Here is a 24,437-nt window from a genome sequence, read left to right as displayed (position 1 = left end):
AAATTACTTCTATTCATTTTACGTGTTGTCTGGGAACTATTAACAGTTACTAACGAGAACATTATAAACTATGGCTCTGACTTTTTACTTAGTCTAACATTCACAAATCCTAGCCAAAAGGGTCGTAAACTGTGCTTGAGCAATAAGTGGAAGTGCAACAGGAAAAGTGGTGTAACAGTTGTACATGGCATTGCTGCCACATCCCCTTTTGACTCTTGACTCTAACTTCCTGAGGGTCAAAGTGATACTGTATTTCAGGTTTAAAACTTTTTTTTTTTTGGTCAGATCGGAGAGCAAGAACTTGGATTCCTTTTGCCTTCTTTTACAGTAGTGGATTGCTTGTTGCCTGCTGGTACCATGGAGGTACAGTTCACCCAAGCCCTTCTCTGCCACTGACGAGGCATCAGACAACAGCAAGATCAGTCTACCCCATTCCCAGACTTTTGACTGAGATCCTATAGTCTTAAGAGGACCAAGATATTTTGCCTAACAAAGTCACCGGACCCAGTATTCAGGTGAAATCTGACTGTCTGTGATTGCCAAGCCAGGTAAGACAAACTAATGGCCCCTTTTGACTTCCAGCTAGCTCATGCATTGGATCTGGTGTTCTGTGTTTGTGGTGTCCTGTAGGGCCTGGAGCACGGTCAGTTTTGGTGTGCATGGAGTGGTACCCAGCACACAGAGGTGGCACAGCCAAGGGGACAGGTCCTCACCAGGGAGGCTGTGGGAAGGCTCTTCACGAGGGGAAGGTGCTGGGTGCAGCTGAAACGAGTGCCCAGGGACACCTTCAGGAGGAGTCCCGAGAGCTTAAGGATGCTGTGATTTGAAATTTCACCTGATGTTTCCCTTGGGTGATTGTGACCAGGTTCCAGAGCTGTTCTCAAACAGCTCGGGCACTAACGTGTCTGCAGGGTGTGTGACGTGCTCTCTCCATGTCTCTTACCAATATCTGCAGCATGCTTTATGCAATTCTATTTCCCAGTGGTGCCTCTCCCTTCTGTCGCCTCTCCCATGTTGCAGCTATGGTCCCGTCCCCAGTGCCCAGCTCCTGACACAGGCTCCAGCTGAGCTGCTCTGGGAGGGAAGCAGTGCCCCAGGGCAGCACTGGATGTTCGGTAGCTCCCACCTCAGACATTAGCGTGACTGCTGATGTGTCACTGCTCACAAGGGAAGCTTCTCACGTGTTCTCCTTGGCTTCCCTTTATTCCCAGTCACGGCAATTATGCGGCTGCTTTTTGGCCTTTGTTGGTCCTAATTTGTTGTGCCTCAAGTGAGTGCTTATTAGCACTTCCTTCTCTGAAAAGGAGTGACTGCAAAATGAGCCAAGGGTCATTTCCCTTCCCTTGAGACCAGGAGACGTCCTGGCTTTTAAACCAGGCTCCATAAATTTTAAGCCTTAGCATCTCATGTGTTTTGCCTGGAGTGGGGTGGAGGTTCTTCTGGAGAGAATGAGGAAAAGAAACTCCTTCTAACATGACAGAACATTGCTTGGTCAAGTGTTTTTAAGGCATCTAAGACAAAAGACAGCACAGACCAGTGAAAAGCCAATCATTAATAGACCAAGAGAGTGAAACCACTCAGAAGAAGAAATGGAAGAAGAAACTGACCATTTTCAATTTCTTACATCGCCTTTACTTGCATTTCATTCCTGCAGGGTTGGGCATCAGCTAGTGGAGTTGCTAAACATCAGCCAGTAAAAACTGCTGCCAGTAAATAAAGTGCTGTTGTTGAAAGTCAGCATGAATAGACTGCACTATGTGTGATGAATGTAAATTTTCAGGCAGAAAATGCTCCTGATACCTGCAATGCTCACTCTAAACTTGGAAACAAGGATTTGGTCTAATGTCAGAAGCTTGAAATTTCTAAGGTCCATAAAAATCCCAAATTTCCCAGCCCATAAATTGCCTTCTCAGCACTACCCATGGATTTCTCTCACCCATGCTTATTTGTTCTGCAAGAAATTCCAGTGGGAAAAGTTGTCAGAGAACAAGGTGGCCCTTAACAAGTGGTATCAGGAGTACGTGTTAGTGGGGTGATATGGCAGGGAGGTCAAGAGCTGCCATGGCTGTCTGGTTTCAGTGGTAAGCATGATATTTGAACCTCAACATGTCCTGGTCCTTTGATGGAGTACCATTCTGACACCTGTGTTTAAATCCTGAGAGCAGAAACAAGGACTGCATCCAGGAGCTCCTCTTTGCCCCTTCCCTTTCAGGGTGTGGGTGTACTGGTTGCTGGAGGTATGTGCCCCAGGGCAAACAACCTCAGCGAAGCAGCACATCTGGCCCAGAAACAACCAGAGGTCTGGTCCCAGGCTCAGCACTGTTTCTTTGTTAAAGACAGTAGGTTCCCCATGTCTTTTCATTAACAATCCCATGGATGCTAATACTAGCTTTGTTTTTCTCCATCAATCCCATGCCTTCTCTTGGGCCCCAGTTTTAATTTCTTTTCTACAGACACAATGGTGATGTTGTTACAAGTTGCATATTCAGGAAGTCTTATAGCCCAGAGAAGTCCTACTTTCCTAAACCCATGAGCTGCTCAGTGAGATTTTCACACTGCCCACAGCTGCAATACCACCCACCACCCACAGAGAAGCAGCTCAAGGGTAAAAGACAAATGTGTGCTCATGGCTTGTTACTCCATCCCAGGAGCAGATGTCCTGCATGACTATGGCAGGATGGTAGCCTGATGGTTTCATTCTCAGGTAGAGATTAGGCAGCAACACCCCCTCCACTGTAACCCACAAAGTGGGTACATGGACTATGGGCGAGGGTGTGCCACAGACAGAGGGAGAAGGCAGGGAATCAGAAAAATATTATTTCTTGATTTCTATGCTGCAATTAAGAAAAGATTGTGTTTTTCATTTTCACGTGCCTCAACCCCCACCAGCTGCATGCACCCACCCACAGAATGTGTGCCGTGTTTTTATTACAGCTGTAGCCTCAGGTAGCGTGAAATTGGGGCCAAGCATACATTAGTAAAATTAGAAGAAATATCATCTGACGGGTCTGGACAGTGCTGTGGGCAGAGCATATTTGGCAAGACTGCTTCCTTCACAATCCAGCCCAGAGACATTCCCTGATCCTATCTGAACAAGGACTGAACTTGCAAAGCGAGTCCCAGCTTGCGAGCTGTGAGTCAGGGATGTCTTAAACACTGTTTCAGCATCCAACACCAGCAAGCTGTTTTATCTTGTTCATCCTGCTTAAATAAACGCAGCAAGCCCTCATGTTATTAGAGCAGCCTTGAGGGCTGCAAGGCATCAGTCTTTTTTTTCACACCCTCCAGCATTTGTCCCTCTGTATTTGGCCAATTTTGATCCATTATTCTCCTCTTCTCTGGCTCAGCTAACAAGAATCTAGACTACACCGCTGACATACAGTGGTTTGAAACCTGCATCCTCTCCATATGGCCATGTTCATGTTCCTCACTGGTGAGCCATAAGGACATACTCACTTCAGTTGGTTTCTGTATGTAGCAGCCTTTGAAGGGTGTGTATCTGTGCTTAAAAGCAAGAGCACTTTCCTACTTATTTTAAGTACCATCCTAATAAAGAGTGCCTCCTTTAAAACTCTAGAGATTTCATAAATTGTCTGTCAGGCAGGAATCTGTGGAACACCCTGAGGCACCCCTCCGCCATATCTGAGAAAGAGCAATTAGAAATGCTACATTTGGGAAACTTTTTCTGGGAAATGGTGATGAAAAACATCAGATCAGAGGAAGGCAAGATTTACAGTGATCTGTTTCAAAAAATCCTACCTGGTAATGGTATTGCAGTGGCTCAGGCTTTTCCTGAGCAAGTTTCAGGAGAAAGTGCAGATGTAAACCATGTGGAATAACAGTTGCAAAGGTGCATCTACCTTGTTACTAGAAGGTGGAAAGAGAAAACGTTATTTATGTGCAAAGAAAAGGAATTTAAAGCAAAAGTTAGTAGTGACAGAATAGAAAGAGTAGTGTTTTGTTCAACTACAGAGTAATAGAGACAAAGGATGATACAAAGGGATTCCACAGGGTTTGTTTGGTGCTTTCATAGCCTTGATTTATCTTACTTACGAAAAGGGCAAATCACAGAGAATAAATGAGTCCTGGGTGGTAATAAACAAATTGCAATAATACATGGAAGAGAGAGGGTCATGCTCTCATGTACCACAGATGTACCGAGATTTACCGCTCTCTTGTACCAAGAAAGACATGTTCAAATCTAAATTTCTAAGAAGTGAAGATAAGGATCAGATTGGAAGAGAAAATAAAGGCAGCTTGAAACTGGCTTTTATCTTAAGTATATTTCGCTCCTTTTCCACAGCACAGTGCAATGCAGTCTTCATGCCCCTTTTCTCACCTTCCTTTCGTTTTGCAGTATCACTTATTCTTCACATGACATCTTTACATGTCAGTACTGCCTGCTATCAGCACAACACACATTCTTTTAACAAACAACACCATTCCCCTCTCATGGGCTTAGGATGAATTATTTCAGAGATATTATTCAAGGGCCTTAAATATATTTGCTTTAGAATTATTTTTACTTGCAAGTGCTTGAGCCAGATCTTTCATGTTTCATTTGCGTTCAGGGCAAAATAGCGAACACATTAAAATGAGAAAGAGCTGGTGGTTTTGTTCTAGGTGTTACCAGAAACCAAGGTAAGACCCAGAAAAGGAAGGGAAGGGGATTGCGAAAGATTTCTGCCGGATACTTACTCTCTCCAGGGCTTGCAAACCTGTCTTGTAACTCTCTTAATCCCTTCTCCTGCAGAGGAATACAGTATCACTGAAATCTTCACAATCTCCTGCAAACAGAGATTTTAATGCAGCCCTTTGTATATTGTTTCTGCAAATCTTTCATTTTTCAGGAGATAAAAAAAGGGTCATTTCTTCTCCGGAGCCTGAAGGCTCAGTGAAGTTATCCAGTGTTCTGGATCCTGCTTTGCCTCCCACCCAGCATTTTAATAGGCATGGACTAGTCCATATCCAGACACCACCTCACTGGACGTGCCAAAGGAATGGCATGCTGGAGACCATGGCCTGACAATTTTCCAAAGTACAGGTGAAGGGAAGACAACCACAGCTAGTGGGCTTGAAGACAATGTCCACTTGGCAGAGACAGAAACCTCTAGAGAGGTCTGCAGGCCACTTGTGGTGTCCACTGCCCAAGGGTCTCCTCACTCATGTTGAGCAAAGGGCCTTGTGGCTCCCCACGTCTCTGCGTGTTGGGGATGAAGAGCTATGAGGGGCTTGTGTGTCCTTCCAGAGCATCCTATGGCTATGTTGTGTGTGTTCTGTGAAAAGGAAGGAGGCAAGCCTGGTCCTGAGAACAGCCTTAGCTAACTGTATTAATATCATGAAAGGTGGTAGGGTTCAGGAGGTTGAACTGATCTGCTCCTGTCCCCCTACCCATGCAGGAACTGAGGGAAGTCAGAAGTGAAAATCAGCTCCAGCATAGGTCACCTTGGCAAGTTTGACCTGAGATAAGACAGGATATTTCTCATCTAATGGTAGCTAAAAGCAAGAAGTAAGGAGGGATGTCCCCCTCCATCCTTGGTACATTGTATAGGGAACAATTCACATCCAAACCAAAACAATCCCAGGATCATGCCCTGGTAAATGTGCAGCCTATTTGCTGTTTCATGTAATGAATTTTACTTACATTTTACTACATCTTTCAGCATGTGGGTAGACCCATTATTGTCTGTAGCTATTTTAAGGAGACTATGTTTTAGAGGTGGCCAAGTATAAACTTGTTGTATCTGACATACATACATAGAAAGGAGAGTAACTTATTTTTAATTTATATTTTTTTAGGAAAACAAAATTCTGTAGAAGTCCTTTTAAAGTGAAATTATTCTGGGAAGAATATGGGAGCATAGGAAGAAAAATCTGGAGAAAAATGAAAGCAAGTCATATATAAATAAGCAGGGGAAATGCACAGTGCAACAAGATGGTGTTGATGCTAAAATGGGAGGAGTTTTGAATGTTACTGAACAGAAAAATTACCCTGTGGCACCTACAGAGATTAGCCAGGAGTGACATAATGAAACTGGAATAGTATAGGCTACCAGCACTCAGGAAAAAACATCCCCAAAGAATACTCAGAAGCAGCCATGTAGGGAAAGGCTGGAAAGTGATAGAGGAGGACATGTAACTTTTGGCAGTCACCTTTCATTGCAAAAGACCCATGCCATTCTCAGTGGGCATCACACTAACCAGCCTGGCTTAGATACAGCTGGAAGGTTGCTGTTCATTTCTTGGCATCCCAATGCCAAACACAATAAAATCAGAGGCCTCAAAGAAGAGTAGAGACATGATCAGATCGTTTGGTGTGGGTTTGATTTATGAAGATTAAGTGATGCTTAGATATAAGCTAGCAAAGAGATAAGAAAATAGCAGACATGAGTCTACAAGTATCTGAAGGATGTAGGCAGGGTCACATAGATGTGCTTCAAGGGAGAAAAAAACAGTATATGATAGGAAGAAGGGAAAATTCCCTACCAATATCTAGTAGGCAAGACTTGGACATAGGGTCTCAGACTAAAAGAAAGTTCTCTTGAATGCGACCTTTCAAATAACAGAAAATTATCTGTAGATGCAGCCTTGCTTGGATAAGGTAAAAAATAATAGTTGAAGCTCAGACTTTTAAAGATACAGTGATTCTTGATGAAAGGTGAACTTTAAAAGTGAGTTCATTTCTACCATGGATGCAGTGAGCTAAAAAGAATCATCACCTACTTCAGTTTTCTAAATTTCCTTTAAAACCATTGTGTGCAATGAGAAATCAAAGGAAAGCCAAGAAGCTGAGAGCTAAAACTTAGAAAAATCATTAAAGAAACAGCAAAGAAATATTAAGAGCACAATGTGTTCAAATCAGCACAGAAGGCCAGATGGTACATACCCAAGGGTATTAAAGGAATTATCTGCAAAACTCTTAGGCCCATTATCCATTATATTCAAGAGTTCCAGGAGAACTGAGGAATCCCTGATAACTGGCAGAGGGAAAAACACTACGCTTCTTTTCCAAAAGGGGAATTGCAGATCAATTAACTTAACATCCTTTCCAGGTGAAACTTGGTCTCTGATAATCAGAAGGTAGACGTTCTGCAGAAAGAGCAAAACAAACGTGTTACACACAACGACAGGTTACATTAAGAGAAGCAGTTACATCCAAGTGATACAGACTCTACAGCCAGATTATACTCACAGTGTTGATGGGAGGAGGAAAACCGCAGGGGGGGTGTGTTGTGTGGGGAGAGCAAAGAATAAGCATCTGCTTATCCATCATATGGGATGGAGTATAAATCATAGTGGGACATGCTGATGGGAGGAAAAGGGGGATACCGTCCCTTGAGTCACTCAGTAAATTTGCCCTTAAGGGTTTCACTTATAGATAACTGGTTGTAGAGAGCTTTCCTGGAGAGACCTCCTTGATTTCAGTGAGTAATTTTATTCAGTTCCTTCAGACGTAATATTCCTGTAGATTCTGGTCCATCCCTAAGAGATTCTGTGCAGGCACAGTTGACTCTAACAGTGGCTGGACTGGGCCCAGAGCAGAACTAGAAAGATGTAGGGTGTATGCAGAGAATAATAATGAAAGATTAAAATCAGCCCTTATTATAGAAAGTCGAGTATGCTTGTAAATATTGTCATGTTGGGCTCCTCAGGGACTCCTGCTCTTTTGGACATTATATTCATCTGCAGTAGCGCTGAGGGAGGAGGATAAAAATGCATCAATCAAATTCAAAGATAACACCCAGCTGGAGTGTGAATTACAAATCATTTATTAGAAGCACCATACTAAAGGGATTTCAAGAAATGCAGAGTGTCACACAATGGAAATAGAAATAAACTGAACAATTCTAAGTACAGAAACATCCACAGGGTAACAATGTTCACTGGGAGGAGGTCAAAGCAGTAAACCAGAGGCTGTGGAGAGCAGTAATCCAGAAAAGATTTTGCGATGCAAATTTTGATAGAAAACTACAACTGATAATTCATTTAAAAACCCAGATCAATCCACTTTTGAAGTGCTAATAGGAATACGACTTGAGGCACGGCCTACTGAAAAAAGTGCATGCAAACAGATAATGTTATAGATCAACTGGTATAGACAAGAGGGTGGAAGGAATTATCTATTTACTAGGAAGATCAAAGGAAATAAACACATACATCACCTGGAAAAAAGGGAGGCAATGGAGACAAGCCTTACCATGAAAGAATGCTGCTGAGTGGGAGGGAGAACCAGGACTCACCAGTTAGCAGTGATGGAGCTACACACGCAGGGCCACACTCAAACTGAGACTTGACAAGATCTCCAGCAGGATTGGCTTGGAAAGGTACCCATTGTCCAGAAGAACAGGGTTTAAAACCACTATACATTCCAGTCCTGTTTTGTTCTCCTCCTACATGGAGTCACCAGTTGGCTGCCTCTGAGTTCAAGGCATGTTTACAGACAAATCTTCAGCAGCATTACTTGGGCCAATAGATGTGAAAATGGAAGAAAAATTAACAAAGTTTGAATACTGGAAGGAAAGGGTTATGGTAAGTGGAAGGAAAGTTGCTGCAGAAGAGGTGGAAAATCCCAGATGCATGGGGTTAGGTCACTCCAGGTGCATACAGCCAGGGGTGACCAAGGCAAATGCACGGTAGGTAAAGAAAAGGACATGAATTATCACATGGAGAAGCCCAGACCCAGCACGAGGATTGCAGGTGTTCTTTGTAGTGGTGTTGTTTGTTCCCCTTTCTTGGAGACCAGTCGACATGGGCCAGCGAGGAGATCAGTCTCAGCTCCTTCTTGATATTACTGTGGTAGTACCATGGTTCTTCCATGTGGAAACTTGGAGAAAGCTACACTGCCATACCTCAAGGGCTTAACTCCTGTTAACTCACAACCTCAGCTAGACTTTCACCATTTTCAGGAGACTAATGCTACACTTTAGTCCTAGTTTTGTCCATCATCCCTCAACGTCTCTGTTTCCTTTGTGGACAGCACCACCCAATCTGGCAAAATATTAGAGGACCTATTGATAATTGCAGTGTTTACCCTGCAAAAGTGCTGGATCACTTGTTCTGCCATGCCCCCATTTCTCTGTGTTGTTAGCTGTCCACTGACTTCTGCCTGGGATTCACAGTGCAAGCTATGATCCAGAAACCTCAAAATGTGCATGGTTTGCCAGCCAATTCTTCTTTGTTTTCACACATGTCACCTCCAAGTCTTTATTAACATGGGGCTTTCAGGAGCCTAAGGCAGAATGTATCTGCAGCAGGCCCTCTGCACTTGACTTTGCACCCAGTAGAGACACTCCTCATTCTTATCTGATCTTCACCAGCAGTAGCAGCTCTTCCCCTCTCTGCTCAGGCAGTATTGCTCACAGTAGGCTAAGAAATTCCTGTCAACTCTTCTTGGTGGGAAGGCTTTCACTATATGTAAGCGATATGAAATCCACCTACACATTTGGGAGGGTGACAGCATATTATAATCATACAGCACCACTCAAGTGCCATAGCAGTGACTGTAGCAGCACTAACGGAAGCTCTGAAGGAAGGGAATGAGAAATTGACTCCCACCACTTGACTCATGTTGATTGCTGCTTAGATACAGGTTGAAGCAGCCACTGAATCCATGGGTGTCTGTGGGCTGCCAAGTTTCTAACTTGATGTTTTATGGGGCTCTGCCTATCAAAATATTGGGATCTGCTGATCTCTGGTTACCATGCAGGTTTTGGGAGTATGTTTTAGTGGCACAGAAGCCATAGTAAGGCACCATCTTGCTCAAATGCTGGCCGAGTTAGCTGCATTTTGAGCATGAAAATAAGGAAAGAGCCATCTGTGTACAGTAGCTATGAGCTGTTGAAAACAGTTTTTAAGGGGCATCTCAAGGCTCCAGGACTGCTATTCTGACTGGGCAATGTGGTGCTTACATAAGTATTGTTTCAGAGAAACAATCAAAAAGGGAATAAGCAGATACGTGAACAATTGTTGGATTTGGGACTAGCAATCAAGGACACAAAGTTGATATTATATTTTCAAAGTAAATGTTACATTGTCTAGTCTTCAAATTGCATACCACTTTGGTGTTACTAAATGAAAGGAAGTGCAGACTCACGGTTGAAACAGTGGGACAAGTAGCTGAAGGTCAATTCCTAGTTCTGTCCCAAGCTTCCAGAACCCAAGTTACTTAATCCTCCTACCCTTATGACCACAGTTCCCTATCAGGAGACAAGGATAATACTACCTTTCTTCACACTTCCTCCATTTTATCTATTAAATAATGGGGCACATTGAGAGATTTGAGATGCACTACCTCCTGCACAGTGAAACACCCCTCGTCTTGATTGAGGATATATACACTATCATTATTTATATTAATTTAAGCTGTCCCACCAAGTTCTCATAAACAAAAGAAGACTATTACAGAAAAAAAACTGTTGTGGAACACAGCTGACTAAATATCACATGGGTCTGTCTTTCTGTCATATATCTGTCTACATGTGGGCAATGTGTTAGAGCCTGAGTGGTTTACAAAGGGGCAAGGTTTTGTGATGGAGAGTTTATTGTGACAGAAAGACTGAAGTCTAACTCTTCATTTTCATGGAATGGTTCCCAGAACTAGCTATTATTCACTACATGTCTACACCATGAAAGGGTAACATGTAGAATTAAAACTAATTACAGGTATTTGATCAGTTTGGGCACAGATTACCACACAAGTCTATTTCAATTCATAGAATAATGTCTATTCTATGCTTTGCAAGCAAGAGTAAAAGTATACGTATACTGTTTTCCAAATCGTGGTGAGTCAGTGATAGACTATTTAAAACTTCCTATTCAGGTGAGAGATTATCCCCTTGTCTTCTTCAAAATTTACAATCTTCCTTCCTGCCTTTAATTGTCCTAGTTTTCCTGAGGAAATCAAAACAAAATGGTATAAACCAGTAATTTTGCTGTACACAGTGCATATGATATGGGTTTTAACTTTAATGGTTTTTACCTGTCTAAAGCTAAGAGTGCAGCATTTGTATGGGCCTATGTTATTGCTGTGATGGTGGAGAGCAGGTTCTGCTGCCTGGTTGGGTTGGTTTGGCTTGTTCTCCAAAACGTCTGAGGACATTCAGGGCCACATCCAGGCTTGCAGTCATCTCATACAGTCTCAGATGCTTAAAAGTCAGGAGCTTAATCTGTGTTAGGCACCATAGCCACTGGAAAAACAACTCCACTAAGCAATTCTTCGTGTGTTTTTTCTATGGTCTAAGAACTTGAAGAGTCACAGGTGCTGCCAACTAGGCAGGGTGATTAACATTTTAAGTTGAAGAACATATCACAAAGTGACAATCTGGTAAGAAAAAAAGTTGTCAGACCACAAAGGAGTTCACACATAACTGCCCCTGCACCCATTGGGTTCAGGTTGATCAACTGCCCTGGGATTTATACAGTTACAAGGAAACAGTGATTTACGTCCGTCCTTCCACCCACAAGGTCATATACAGCTCTCAAGTCCAGAAGCATAAGCCTAAAGTACCTGATTAGGTATCTGCTGTGCCCTTGTATTCAGCATTCTGCAGGAATTGAGTTGAAGACACCTCTGAGACTAATTGTCCTCCATCTCCTTTTGCCAGGTAGTAAGGAAGGGCAGTTTAAAATTTCCATTTCAGTGTTTCTTATTCATTCCTCCATGAATTTATTTTAATAAATGGGATGGAAGAGGGGGGTGGGGGGGTCGGGGTATCAGTGCTTGCAAACCAGGAGTTCTTGGCAGAATTGATGTGCCAGTTTCCATTTATGTCCAATATGTGCCACTTTCTGTTTCAGTTCTTAACAGTTGTAAATGACCTGACACAGAGCACACTGAAATCTGTGGGTTTCAGAGCAAGTCTGTGATAGACTCAATGTCTAAAAATGCTGACTATATTGATAAAGCATAAGATTTTTAGTCAAGCTGGAGCAGCCATGCCAAACTTTGAACTGTCTCAAGATTACTTCCAATGACAAAATACCTTTTAACACTTATACCCTACTGAATTTTTCACAGGGACTAACTTAATCCTCTTTCATAAGCCCTGTAGCAATAACAGGATCATATTTTATAACAAAAATCACAGTTTCACTTTGCCTTTATAGATACTAATCTATACGATAAGGCTTTCATCACCACAGCTTCTTTAAAGTAAAAGGATAATAAGGGAAACAAAGTGGGCAATATGGATTTTATTATTTTTTTTTAGGTAGACAAATGCTGAATCACTATAAAATGTGCACTGTGATCTTAAACGTGCTGCCAAGGAAAAGTGAGAAAACAGGTGCTATTCCCATGTTTGTCTGTGTCATCCTCCCATAGTGTCTGTTCTACAAACAGCACCGTTTGTGCATTTGAGCATTGACAAGCTTGCAGATTAATCTTTCATGTAACCCAAATGTGTGACAGGCCCCAGCTGAGTAGTTCTCCAACTTGTATTGATGTCCTCTTGAGGTTACTTTGCTGAATATGGTTGTGCTGAACTCACTGATAACGTCACTCCCACAGGAAGATGGAGCAGTTCACAGCTACCAGTCTATTTGTCAAGTATGACCTCTATGGTCACTGATTACTAGCTTCTTCAAGTTCGGTAGCTATCTGGTTCTCTACACTTTTTACATATTCCTCACAACCAACAGCATTTGAGTTGCAAAAGCAAGTCCTGTCAGGGTGAGTATTTCTGTTGGTTCATTTTAAATTTGTTTTCCCAAAACACACGTGTCAATGCAACATTTGCTTTCTACTCATTTGCCCTGAAAGGCCATGACAATGGGTGTCCAGTAAGATGTGAAGCAATATGAATAACATTTAAATTATAATTTTGCTGTCCATAGGACATAGATTCAAGTTAATACACCTTCTTTGGCACTACAGTAGGATATATCTTGTCTTCAGAATATCCTAAATGGAGTGTCTTCCTAGAGTCTCTGCTGTTCCCATATGTTGGTTTTAAATATCAGATGCGATTTTCCAATTGGTTTCAGCATCTTATGCTGTGCCCAGCTGATATAAATTGGCATAGGTCCATTATACTATTGGAAACATAGAATCATAGAATAGTTAGGGTTGGAAAGGACCTTAAGATCATCTAGTTCCAACCCCCCTGCCATGGGCAGGGACACCTCACACTAAACCGTATCACCCAAGGTCTCGATGTCAGTCTATACCAGCTAAGATTACAGAACAGTTCTAGTTTAAAATATACTTAATGTCTTTTTAATCTTTTCTTGAACAATGCTAGTAAAGTCACCTGTTTCATCTCAGTTTCTGTCCTCAGTAAGGTGTATGGGTAAAAGCATCTTGGGGAAGACAACAGAGAACAGGACCAGTTCCCACCCAATTTTTAAGGCAAATATCCTTTACAAAGTCAATGATAGTAGAGGAGTAAGTTTCTGTAAGAACCTGCGGGATAGAAGAACATAATTTACCATGTTAAGTAGTTCTGAAAACAGCTAAATTCAAAGCATTGAAGCAAATCTTTTTGGCTTCAGCTCTGGTGCTGCTTAAATTATTCACTGTAAATATATGACCATACTGATTAAACACTTCTGCTGTTCTTTGTGATTTTGTTGAATGAGATTACCTTGATTTGCTGCCTGTTCAAGGCACAGTTTTGCCTATTAAGTAATTTCTGAGTGTTCACCTTGAGCTGCATAAAGATGTTACTGATACACTCACAAAATTCTTCCATTGAAGTGCCAGTCTAGTTATATCAAAAAGACTTACACGTACACACTGCTCTCATGCCCCCATGTAAAGTAGTGTTTTGGCAGGGCTTTGTACTTGCCTGCAGTAACCACGTGCTGGCGGTCCCTTCTATGTTTTCTTACTTCTACACTCTGATGTCCCCCATGGGATGGGGGCTGGGGGGCTGTCAGAGAACAATGATGTTTTGAGATGGAACAGCTAACTCCTATGTGTTCTCCCCCACCATGGCGCCATTTTGCCCTGTTGTCTTTGGGATGGCTGCTGGTACCATGAATGAAACCAAGCATTATGAGCAGGGCTCTCAATGGGGACTGCAAGCTGGCCTAAGCAGAGGCTGGAATGGAGCTTTCCCAAATGTGTGCCAGCTGCAGGATTGACATTCCAGTACAGCAAAAGCCACTTTCCACTTTCCCAGCTGAACTCACCCCACCACTAGCCAGTGCAGTATAAACCCACAGTGTGCTATATCCTGACATGCCACCAAGCTTGGCACTGCAGAGATTTCCTATAGATTTGATGGGAAAGCACAGCTCAGCTTCATGGGAGCTGCTGTTGTGTGCTCTGGTACCTTACAGATATCCATCACTGTTCTTCGGCTCCACAGCCAGCCACAGCCTGGACTAGAGCGAACATGCTCATCCAAGCTCTTCTTTAATATATTTATTAATTTAAAAGGAAACACAGATAGTAACTGGCTATCTCTATAAAACCAGAAGGACTGAACATAAAGCAAATTTCAGGTGATTAAGCTGAAGCATGGATAAAGACAGGTGTTGCCAAAGTGGAAGGTGATTTACTCAACTAAATGTACCTCTTCCTGAGTGTTCAGTCATTGCGGGAAGGCTTCCATTTAGGTTGACTGTAATGGTTGTCCCTAGGTGGTGTGATCCCTGAGCTTCAGCTGTGCAGCAGAAGGGGTTTATCACAGCTATTGTCCAGGGTCAACACTGGCCCTGAGGAAAAAAATTACCCTTTTGGATGATTTCAGAGAGGTTCAGGGAACTGTGTCTGTCATAAACCCTGCCTCATGTACCTAGGCAGCACCGTTGGCTTTCCTGGAGCATCTTACTTCTTCCTTCTCCCATCTGGAGAAGTGCCTGCCATTTTGGGACTTTCCCTGCCTTCAGAAGGAAAAAAGTTGGACACTTTTTTTGACATTTTTTGTAAGTCAGAAAACTTTAAATCTTTATCCCATTCTTGATATCTTTAAAAGCCTGTTTTGGACCATTCAGCTCACGTCTGGGGTTTGTGAGAGTTAAGTGTGCGACTGAAACAGAGCTGACACACATTTCTGTCTCTATCTTTCAATACCCTCAGCTTGTCTGCCAGGCAGTGCACTTGTTGCTTTTGAGATTCGCTGGTAATATCTGAAATCATCTGAAGTGTGAGTGGGGAAGCAAAAAGGATGCTGTTTGGAAACTGGTGATTTCAACACGAGCACATTGCCGTGTTGCTTTTATGCAGCAACAAAAAAAGCTTAAAGGTCTCTGTGCGTGCCATTTTCAGTATGTTGGGGAAAATACATTTTTACATATATAAAGCAAAGCAAGCTCTAGAAGGCTGCCAGCTCCCTCCAGGTAGTATAGAAATGCTAATACCTGGAAAGAATAAGTTAAAACTACAGAGCTATATGTGAAATAGTAAAATGCAGAGCACAGAATTGAGTAGTAAAACTCCAATGCAGTTTGAGGATGCCAGTGTGGAAGGTTACGCTGCTTTTAGCTGGCCAATTAAACATCCTTCTTGTTAAAGTCAAGCTTTGGTAAGTTTTGGGCTGATTGTCATGTCCAGAGGGTGCTTAGGTATGCTCCTTTTGACCTGAAGAAAGCATTGCTTGACAAGGGAATTAAATATCAATCCAAACTCAAGTATGAGTGGTACCATTGGCATCCGTAACCCTGAAGATCAATGACACTTCCAGCACTAACTGCATAAAATACTCCTCCTCAAGCCCTGAGTTGAGTCTATGAGTCTATTTGATCTTGATCCTATTTTGGTTTAAGACAGTTTGGTTGTGTTGCATCCCTTGGCAATTCTGCCAGTCTACACCAGCTGGACACATCTCCCTGGCCATCGGTCTTTACAGTGTGTTGCACCCAGCAGCTGGCAAATATTCAGTGGTTTTGCTGTTGCTTGTGTTTCTCCTAATGGAATTCCTAAGTAAACTAATTGGTAATTCACATTTTAATGAGCTCCTTATTATGGGGTTAATAACCTGCATTATTTTGTGTGGTTCTAGCCATTAGCAGCTTGATGTTAAATGGCTTTAATTTGTTTTGATGCACATCTGTTGACTTAGCACCTCAAAAAGTAAACAGTTCAGTGAAGATTTGATCAGGAACAAATTTGGGATATGCCCTTGAGGTCCTAAATGCAGTCAGCAACCCTCCCACTATGTGCTCTCTTTCGATTTGGCCTATTAAGACTTTCCTGAGACCCAGCGGGATGCATTTTTCCAATATGATGCTCCACAAAGTTGTCCCGCCACTACCGTAATTGGTGGCATGCTATCTTAACCCAATGGGCTGTTTTCAAAGTATCTCACTAGGTGTTCAACTCAAGGAATGAATTGATACTGGCACCTTGGGGGAAAAAAAACAAATGAGACAAATCTGAAAAGGGACCTGAATGGGTGGGAGAGGAGAAGGACCAGTTCGCAGGGATTTCACACATAACTTCTGTTGCTATGGCAATCGCTCTGTCTGTGTGTACTTGCTCAGAGCAACAGCTTCATCTGGAGCTGCACACTCAGGCAATTTCGGTATTTCTCATTTGGGAATGTGGGGAACAAGCAACAAGGATGTTTTCTCAAAAAAGAAAATAAAAGTGGTTGTGGAGTGTGTGTTAGAGAGAGAAGAAGAGTTTGCCAATATGCATTAGCTTGTTCCCTGCTCCCGCCAGGGTGTCATCTGGGGCACGTTTGTGAACGCCACCCAGCACAGCCACAACCTGAATTTCAGCCAGAGCTTCTAGGAAGAGCCACAGTACAAATAAGCAAAAATGTTTGGGTCAGGGAAGTGAGAATTCAGGAATCACATCTTTCAGCATGTGGAAGAACTGCAAAAAGTGTCTCTTTCACATGTTTTCCAACTAGCAGGATGGAAGAAAGTGTTGACTCACAGATATTGTCCTTGGTAAAACACCATCTCACCCACAAATTGCTTATAACACTAATAGAAACATGGCACAGACAGGAATCTGTGGGAAGAGTGAATCACTGGAAATGACATTTATATATGTAATATATACATATACACAGTCCATACTCTTGGCATTATATTATGGCAGCTCTGCTTCTGTGTGATCTGATTCTAGAGGTCATGCTGTGCTCTAAACCTTGAAGATGTACTCAGCCTGCAAGCTGTGCTTAATCATGGACTTTCCAAATGTGGGAGCTGGTCAGCATGTTCCTTCCAATAGAGTACCAGGTACCTGACTTCCACTGACCTTGAGACAGGCCAAATTTCAGCTGTTTTTCATAATGCCACATGCCCACAGAACAACAGGGGTGCAGAATTAAAGTCTAACCTGCAAGCAAGTAATCTTGTTTCTGCAGAAAGTATTTTCACTGGAGTAGAATTGAAGAAAAGCTCCATACCTTTCCACACTCTTTTCACCATGTGATTTCAGGAAACTGCTTCCTCATGATGAAAAGTTCCTGCAATAACGCACCCTGAGGTGTTGGGTTTTAAACTTTTCCAGTGAACAAGATGTGTCCTGCTTAGAGAAGTGCACTCACCAGGGCGCAGCTTGCCAAGTGCTAGGGTTCAGAGAACTGATTTTTTTTCTTTTTCTAAATTGAGTTGGATCGAGTCTTTGTAAGAAAAGAGTATCTTGGCACAGACTGGATAGAAAACAGAGTTAATGCCAGTTGCGTGTTAACTTTTCAACTGGCATGTATTTTGTTGTTTAGAGCTGGTATTAGTGGGATGTGATCTCCCTGGTGCCAGAGAGGTTAATGTAACTGTCACTACAATCATTTGGGTTAGGCAATACATATCTCAGTTTAAATCATGCTTCACATGTGGACTTAGAGTATTGAAAGCATTTAGGATTTCAATCCACACTTCCTCTTCCAAGTCAAGGCTTCTTTCAGCTTCTCTGAATCCTTTTAAAGAAAATGAACCAAGTGAATGGAGTGCTTGGTACAATTTTCAGCACGTAGAGCAGTGCAATCTCTACGCTGCTCTGAGCATCATTGCCAGCAAGCCTTGCTCTGAGCATGGTCTGAGTGCTGTCATTCCCTAAATCCTCAGTGCCACAAGAGATGGTCTGGAGGAGCTTCTGCTCCATTTCACTGCATCTTCTAGAAATGTTTCCTGGGCCCAGGCGCCCTGTAGTCTGCTTGATCTGAAAAAAATGGGAGGTGTCTTCTCATGTTCTGGTTGCTGGTGTATGAGACACGATCAGGAAAGGAGCATCGCATCAGGGAAAGCGCCTATCAGAAAGCCCTGCTCAGAATAAACACCAGGCAATGAAAGGTCCATTTTGTTGGGCCACATGGTTCTCCTGGTTTCTGCTGGATGGAGTAATGTGAATCTCCCACATTTTCAGCGACAGGATAGGCTTTTTTCCCAGCTATTGAAATGTTCCTCTTAAATAAATGGGCTCGTGAGAGGGTTGCCTCCCTGCTACAAGAGTGAGACGTAGTAGGGCCTATTTGAAGTGAACTGCCTGCAATCATGTTTCTCTTTGAGAAAAATCTCATTTTTTCCAGAGGGCTCCCCTAGCCTGGAAGCCTGGAGATAAGGAAGCGAAGATAAAAGCTGCACTGTGGGGCTGTTTGCATTAGAAGAGACAATAAAGTTGATAATAGTAAATGCTGAGTGTATGAGACTGGATGGATGTATGGAAAATCACTGAGATATTATATGCTGCTTTATCTTGGGAACTCAGCAAGCAAATGCGATTTCTAGCCCAGCATGATATGATACTAGCCTAGCTGCATCCTAAGATATACGAGAGAATGGCTGACCTCTCCTGCATGTCAGTCCACTGCTCTTCTTGGAGCTCTTTCCTGAGCACTTCATGCCATGGACAGCGGGTGGCCTGGGGACTGGTTCATCCTCCATGGACCACCAGGCTGTCAGGAATTGTGTCCTACCAGCGCCACCCCTGGAAAAGTCACACAGCCTTATTCCTCACCTCCCTTTGATTTTTATCTCAGCTCCTTTGGGGTTCTGAGCCTTCACCTGCCTGTCAGTCACTCTACATTAATTTATTTTCTTTAAGGCCTAACAGCACTTCCCTTCCCACAGCCCTGTTGTGTAGATAAATAGGTAGTGCCTGAGGGTGTATACTACAAGCCTTTCTGACACAGTAAACCTGAGGCCAGCACTGGGAGTTGGCTTCTGGGGCAGCAGAAAAGGAGACCATGACGGTCTTAAAACATCCAAACCAACCAACAAATGAGTGAGATGCTCACCTACCCTCTGAAGCCTTCTTCATCATCACTCAGTGCTCATGGCTGCCAGAGGAAGCCAGGAAGCCATGGAGCACTGAGCTGATTGAATGGAGGCATAGGACTTTCCTCCAGCTTGTGGGTTGCTGTGTTGCACCAGTAATCTCTGAGACAGAGAGGAATTCTTAAATTCAAGATCCATGAAAACAGAAGGCTGTTGTAGCTGAGTGGAAACTTCATCATTCTTTAATGTTTTTCTCTTTCCTCTCTTGTCTCCTCCCCCCATTTCAGTGATTCCAAGCAGATTGTAGGGCAGGAATAGGACCAGTTTGCATGGGGGGAAGCACATGCAAAGTCCAAAGGATGCACCCAGGGCCTTTCTAGGGAACTGATTGCAGCCTGTGGGTCATCTTTACCCAACCAGGAGCCAGATCTCCTCTCAGCCCCTGTGCAGGGCTCAGCCTCATGCATCCAGATCGGAAATGGAGAAACAGCCTGTGACCAGCTCGACAACAACCTGCATGCTTTTCCCTTCCAAATTTCCTGCAGAAACATGTCAAGCACTGCAGGGACTACAGTTCTGGTTTGCTCTAGACATGATATTTCCAAAGGAAAGATACTAGCCTTTACAGGGCAGGGAGAATAGGAAGGGTGGAAATAAATGCATGGGCTACATTCCTTTTGGATATAAAGCAACTGGGCCACCAGGAATTAACTTACCCTACTGCCTTCTAATTTGAATCAGAATCTTTTTTCTTTATTCTTATTTTTCTTTCCACAGAAAGGCACATCCTTTCCAGAGGTAAGAGCAGAGGTTTTCAGATGTTAGCCTCAGAGATTCAGGTGGGATTCCTAGTTTAACCTCTGGGGCTGTAGAAAAAAAGCCCCTGTTTCCAGGCTTCACTGAAAAATGGAGACAATTTAGTATCTCCCAGCAGCATGCTGACCCTCTCTTTGCTTTGTTCGATGGTGCAGAGTTTTTCTGTCCAACATACTGTTTCTTCACAAGCCTGGAATCTGACGGGGCCTAAAAAAGGGCAAAATCTATACAGATGTGCATTCCAGGCAGCATTCCCACATGAACTAGTGGGGCCCAAATTAGCCTGGATTTACCCCAGCACAGTAGCTCAGCCCAGATGTGGGAACAGAGCTAAGTGTACACCCAGGAGCCCAGGTGCACTGCCCCGATATCTCTGCATGTCTTGGACCATCTCAGTATGAAAGGGATGTGTTCACAGAGTCTTTCTGCAGCAGCTGCTGCCTCAGTTTCCCCATTCCCAGGGCAGGCTGGAAGAAGGCTTTGGCAGGGGTTGGTTAGTCCAGTGGTGTGTCCATGGGGAAGTTATCCTGCCACATCTCACAGGTAACTGGAAGGCTGGGAGAGGGTCCCAAAACTTTGGCTATTACCCAAGGGGCAGTACTTGTACTGTAAACTCTCACACCACAGTTTCATGACCCATATGAGGGTGCTTGTCATTACAAGCTGCCCTGCATATTGATCCTGCAAACTGGAGATATGCCTAACAGCTTTGTGATTGATACTCATTCATATATACACATAAATTTTACAGAGGTTACTGGGCCAGAGCCTTATCAGGCCAATAAGGCCAGCTGGTGTATGCCAGAAAATATGGCTATGTGAGACTAAGGCTGAAAATGTTACTGGGATCAAATTGTCTGTGACATTTTGTTGCATGTTGCATTGTTCCTAACGCTGAGCAAACAACTGACTCTAAATCACCCAATCAACAGATGCAGCCACATCATTGCTAACAAAGTCAACATGGGAATGGCAAGTGCTCTCCTGCTGAGCCCCAGATTAGTGCCAGGACAAGGACTGGCCATGCACAATTCCCCCTCCCAACACCTTGAGGAAGGACTGCCTCCATGAGGCTGGAGAGGAGGCAAGCTCTGCCTTGCAGTTCACATATCCCGTAGTCTGGGCATGACCAAATTATCCAGGAGCAATGTCCAGTACTCACAGATTAATTTCCGGTGACTCACGATACAATAATTCCTGCCGTAATTCATGGTATGACTCCTAGAGTTGTGCTTCTAGGATTCACCATCTGAACTCTGAGGAGAAATGCGAGGGCTTGATTGGATGTGTGTATTACAGGGCGTCTCCCAGGAATCTCATGGCCCAAGCATAGAAAGTGCCTGGTTCTCAACTACAAATGTTCTCAGCCCAGGAGTGTGGTGGATTTCCTGTTTGCAGAGATCCCAGATGTTTGCTTTAAAATTTACTCCAGCCCAAATGTTCAACTGGTGAACTTGTTTGCTGGACTGTTTCCAGAAAATGGATGCAAAAATGGGGTTGGGACCCAGGGAGGGAGTGACAGGCAATGGTGTGTTAGTCCACCATGGTGAAAAAAATGCACACAGACACTGTCTGGGACTTGAGCAGCCATGACTGGAAAACTTGTAGGAATCAAGTAATGGAGATGGTAGAGGAAATCCTGTCATTCATTGTTTTAGTCTTACTGATGTCACTTTTATGTCCCTTTTATCCCTTGTCTCATCGAAGGCTTCCAGAGGGAAAGTTGTGACTGACAGTCTTGGTCAGACAACCAGACATGACGTGCAAGAGGTCAATTCCTTCTCTGTTTGTCAGAAAGGAAGAGATTTATTTGCTGTAGGTACATCCGGCTTTGACTTCTTTGCGATGCTCTTTGTTTATGCAAACCAGTCAGCTGAGGGCATGGAAGTCAAGATCTACATCCCAAGAAGGAAATCAGTGCTCAGAAATAGCAGCTCTGGGAGTTCACAAGATGAAGGTCCCTCCAGGCTCCCTCTCAAATGCACCCTGTGGAAGGGAAAACAAAACCCCTGTATAGAAATACAGGAGGGTGTATTTACGGCTTTAAATTGCAAAGCCAAACTTTATCAAAATGCAACCAAATGATTTCAGGGCAGGTACACAAAGGAGCTGATTGGGAACTATTAGTTACCCACATTTTTCAAATGGAAATTCCAAGCACTTTAGAACATGTTGTGTGTTTTGATAAATTTTGCCATACCAGCCCCTTTTGCAAAAACATTTGGGGATCAACATGAGTCCCTGTTTGCTACTTAAACACAGAATAAAGGTCAGGTTTGTGCCCAAATGAACACAGACTCTTAATAAATCTGTTCAGGTGGCTTTCTTCTCTTGATCTGCAGTTATGTGGTAACCATCAGAGGTTTTTATGAGATGAAGGCTATCTCTACGTGACATAGGACTGCTCCTTCTTTGCAAGTTACTTTTACTAGTTGTTTGCAGCTGTGGCTTCTTTCTTGTTTTCCTAACCCATTGCTGTTAAAAATTGAAAGTGGTTCAAGTCTCAGGTGAAATAACTCCCTCGGTTGACCCTGTTAATGACAGACCTATGTACTTGCCTTGCACTGAGTTCACGATTGGTTTCCTTGTGCTGCCATCTACAGAGCAAGCAACAGGTCGTGCCTGGGGATTATTAGCAGCCAGTTAATTCCAAATCCTCCTCTTAAATCTCCATGATCAGTACGTTCTCCAGCTCTGATAAACACTGGGGGCAGCTGGGACTGCTGGTTTTCTGTCCCAAGACTGTCCTTGAACTCACCACCACAAGACTGTCAATCAAGATGGCTTTGCTGCAGGTCTGTGTCATGAGCTGCCTCAATGTCAGGGAGATTCAAGTCTCCAGCCATCTGACCAGAGATCAAGAGAGAGGTCTAAGCTCTAGGAGCTTCAGGCTATCCAGCAAGTGATCTCTTCCTGCCTCATTCTTACATCATGCTTTGATTCTTCATCCTTGTCTGCACGAGACTTTTGTCTCTCCTTCAGTCCCATGAGGCTCTGAAATACTCATGTGACATCAACAGTGATGATCTGTCTGGGATATTTTTATGCACATCAGTACTCCTGTTGTACAAGGCACAAGGGAGCTAGAGTCTCTGCAACCGAGCTGCTTCACGCCCTTAGTCACATCATTTTACCCCAGTGGCTGTCTTAAGACAGAGCAGAGCTGTGAAGTGCTCCTTTAAGGGAGGAAAAAGGTTGCCTGGGTTGATCCTAAATCTTTCTGTTGATTTCAGTAGGTTCACAGTTAAGTGTCCAGAGCCAAGTACTGTTCCTGCCAGAGCCCAAGAAGTGGACAAAGAAATACCTTGAGACAACCAGGCTGATAGGAACCCATTTGCTTCTGGTGATACAGACATTGTGAAAAAAGTCCTTTAACTAATCCTGGTGGTACTTAAACTGTCTGGGACCTCAAGATGCTGGGTGGGCCTTCTCTTTCAACAGAAGAGAAGAAAGTAGGCAGGGAATGTATAGATTTATAATGTGCTAACATCTTTAAAAACCTGACCCATCCTGAATGCTCTGAGGATCTTTATACAAAACCCTACCCTGGATGACTCCATTTAGGTTAAAAATAAATGCTGTGTTTCTGTATGTGGTGCAAGCAAACTGCAGTTGGAAAGTCTGGATGCAAAGTGTATGCACTGGCCTGCAGAAGGGATTGCAGAGCAGGAAGCTTGTCACTGGGATGGGGCTGGTGCCAGGTGTTCCCCTGTGGCAGTGAGAAGGAAGCGCTCCAGCGTGATGGCCTTCTTCCTGTTGTGTTTGCTCCCTGGGATGGCAGTGGGCAGGAAAGACCAAGGTCTGTGCAAGGTTATAGGTTCAGCATGCAGATCAGCCGCAGGGCACACAGTAAAGACGTCTGCAGACATGGAAAAGCCAGATTCTTTGGAAACTGCAGCAAGCACTGCCCATGATTTCTCCAGACCTGTGGGAAACTGGGGGATTAACATGTGCCAGCCCTCCTGGGGGTCTGCATGGGTCTGGAGGACAGCTAGACACTGCAGACACAAGGGAAACATGCTGCTCCTGCTGATTTGCACCATGTTGGAGGATCCTGTCCCTCTTCATGACTCTCCTGCTCAAAATGGCAGCCAGCAGCCCCCCTGCACTGTGGCTTTTCAGGAACCAAAGAAGGGTAGGGTTGAGCTACAACTAATGGAACTGCACCGGGGGAAAAAAACTACATGTCAGCATCCATAGACCAGGCACTGCTTGGGCCAGAGGTAGCTCCTGGGACCTGCTGTGAGGCAGAGCTTTCACCCAGATAATGGCCAAACTGAGCTTGCCAAAGCAGGCAAAGATACAACCTGCAGCTCCCTCAACGTGTTTGTGCAGCTCTTTGTGTCTCAGAGAGGAAAGAGGGCACTAGGCAATAACTCACATACCTGCACTGGATTGTGTAAAATGTGGCTGTGAGCACCCGCCTGCCATGTTGCTGCATGTGTATTGGTTTTATTACTCTCTGCCCCGACAGCGTGTATACTGGTATTTTCAGGGTGGGGTTCATC

The 24,437-nt window shown here is 43.7% G+C and overlaps 1 protein-coding gene across 1 annotated transcript in view; it reads left to right on the top strand.

Annotated features, from left to right (window-relative positions):
* The first annotated feature begins 280 nt into the window (after nt 1-280).
* GPR132 (G protein-coupled receptor 132) overlaps nt 281-24,437 on the top strand; it is a 79,211-nt gene continuing 55,054 nt past the window's right edge. Inside the window, exon 1 of the mRNA XM_062630688.1 lies at nt 281-548. The gene's annotated coding sequence lies outside the window, so the exon portion shown is untranslated. The remainder of the gene's footprint in view (nt 549-24,437) is intronic.

The sequence above is a fragment of the Pezoporus occidentalis genome, unplaced genomic scaffold (genome assembly GCF_034315485.1).
Source record: "Pezoporus occidentalis ecotype Australia unplaced genomic scaffold, CSIRO_AGI_Poc_V1 ctg36, whole genome shotgun sequence".
Classification (NCBI taxonomy): domain Eukaryota; kingdom Metazoa; phylum Chordata; class Aves; order Psittaciformes; family Psittacidae; genus Pezoporus; species Pezoporus occidentalis.
This window is presented reverse-complemented; position numbering and strand designations above follow the sequence as displayed.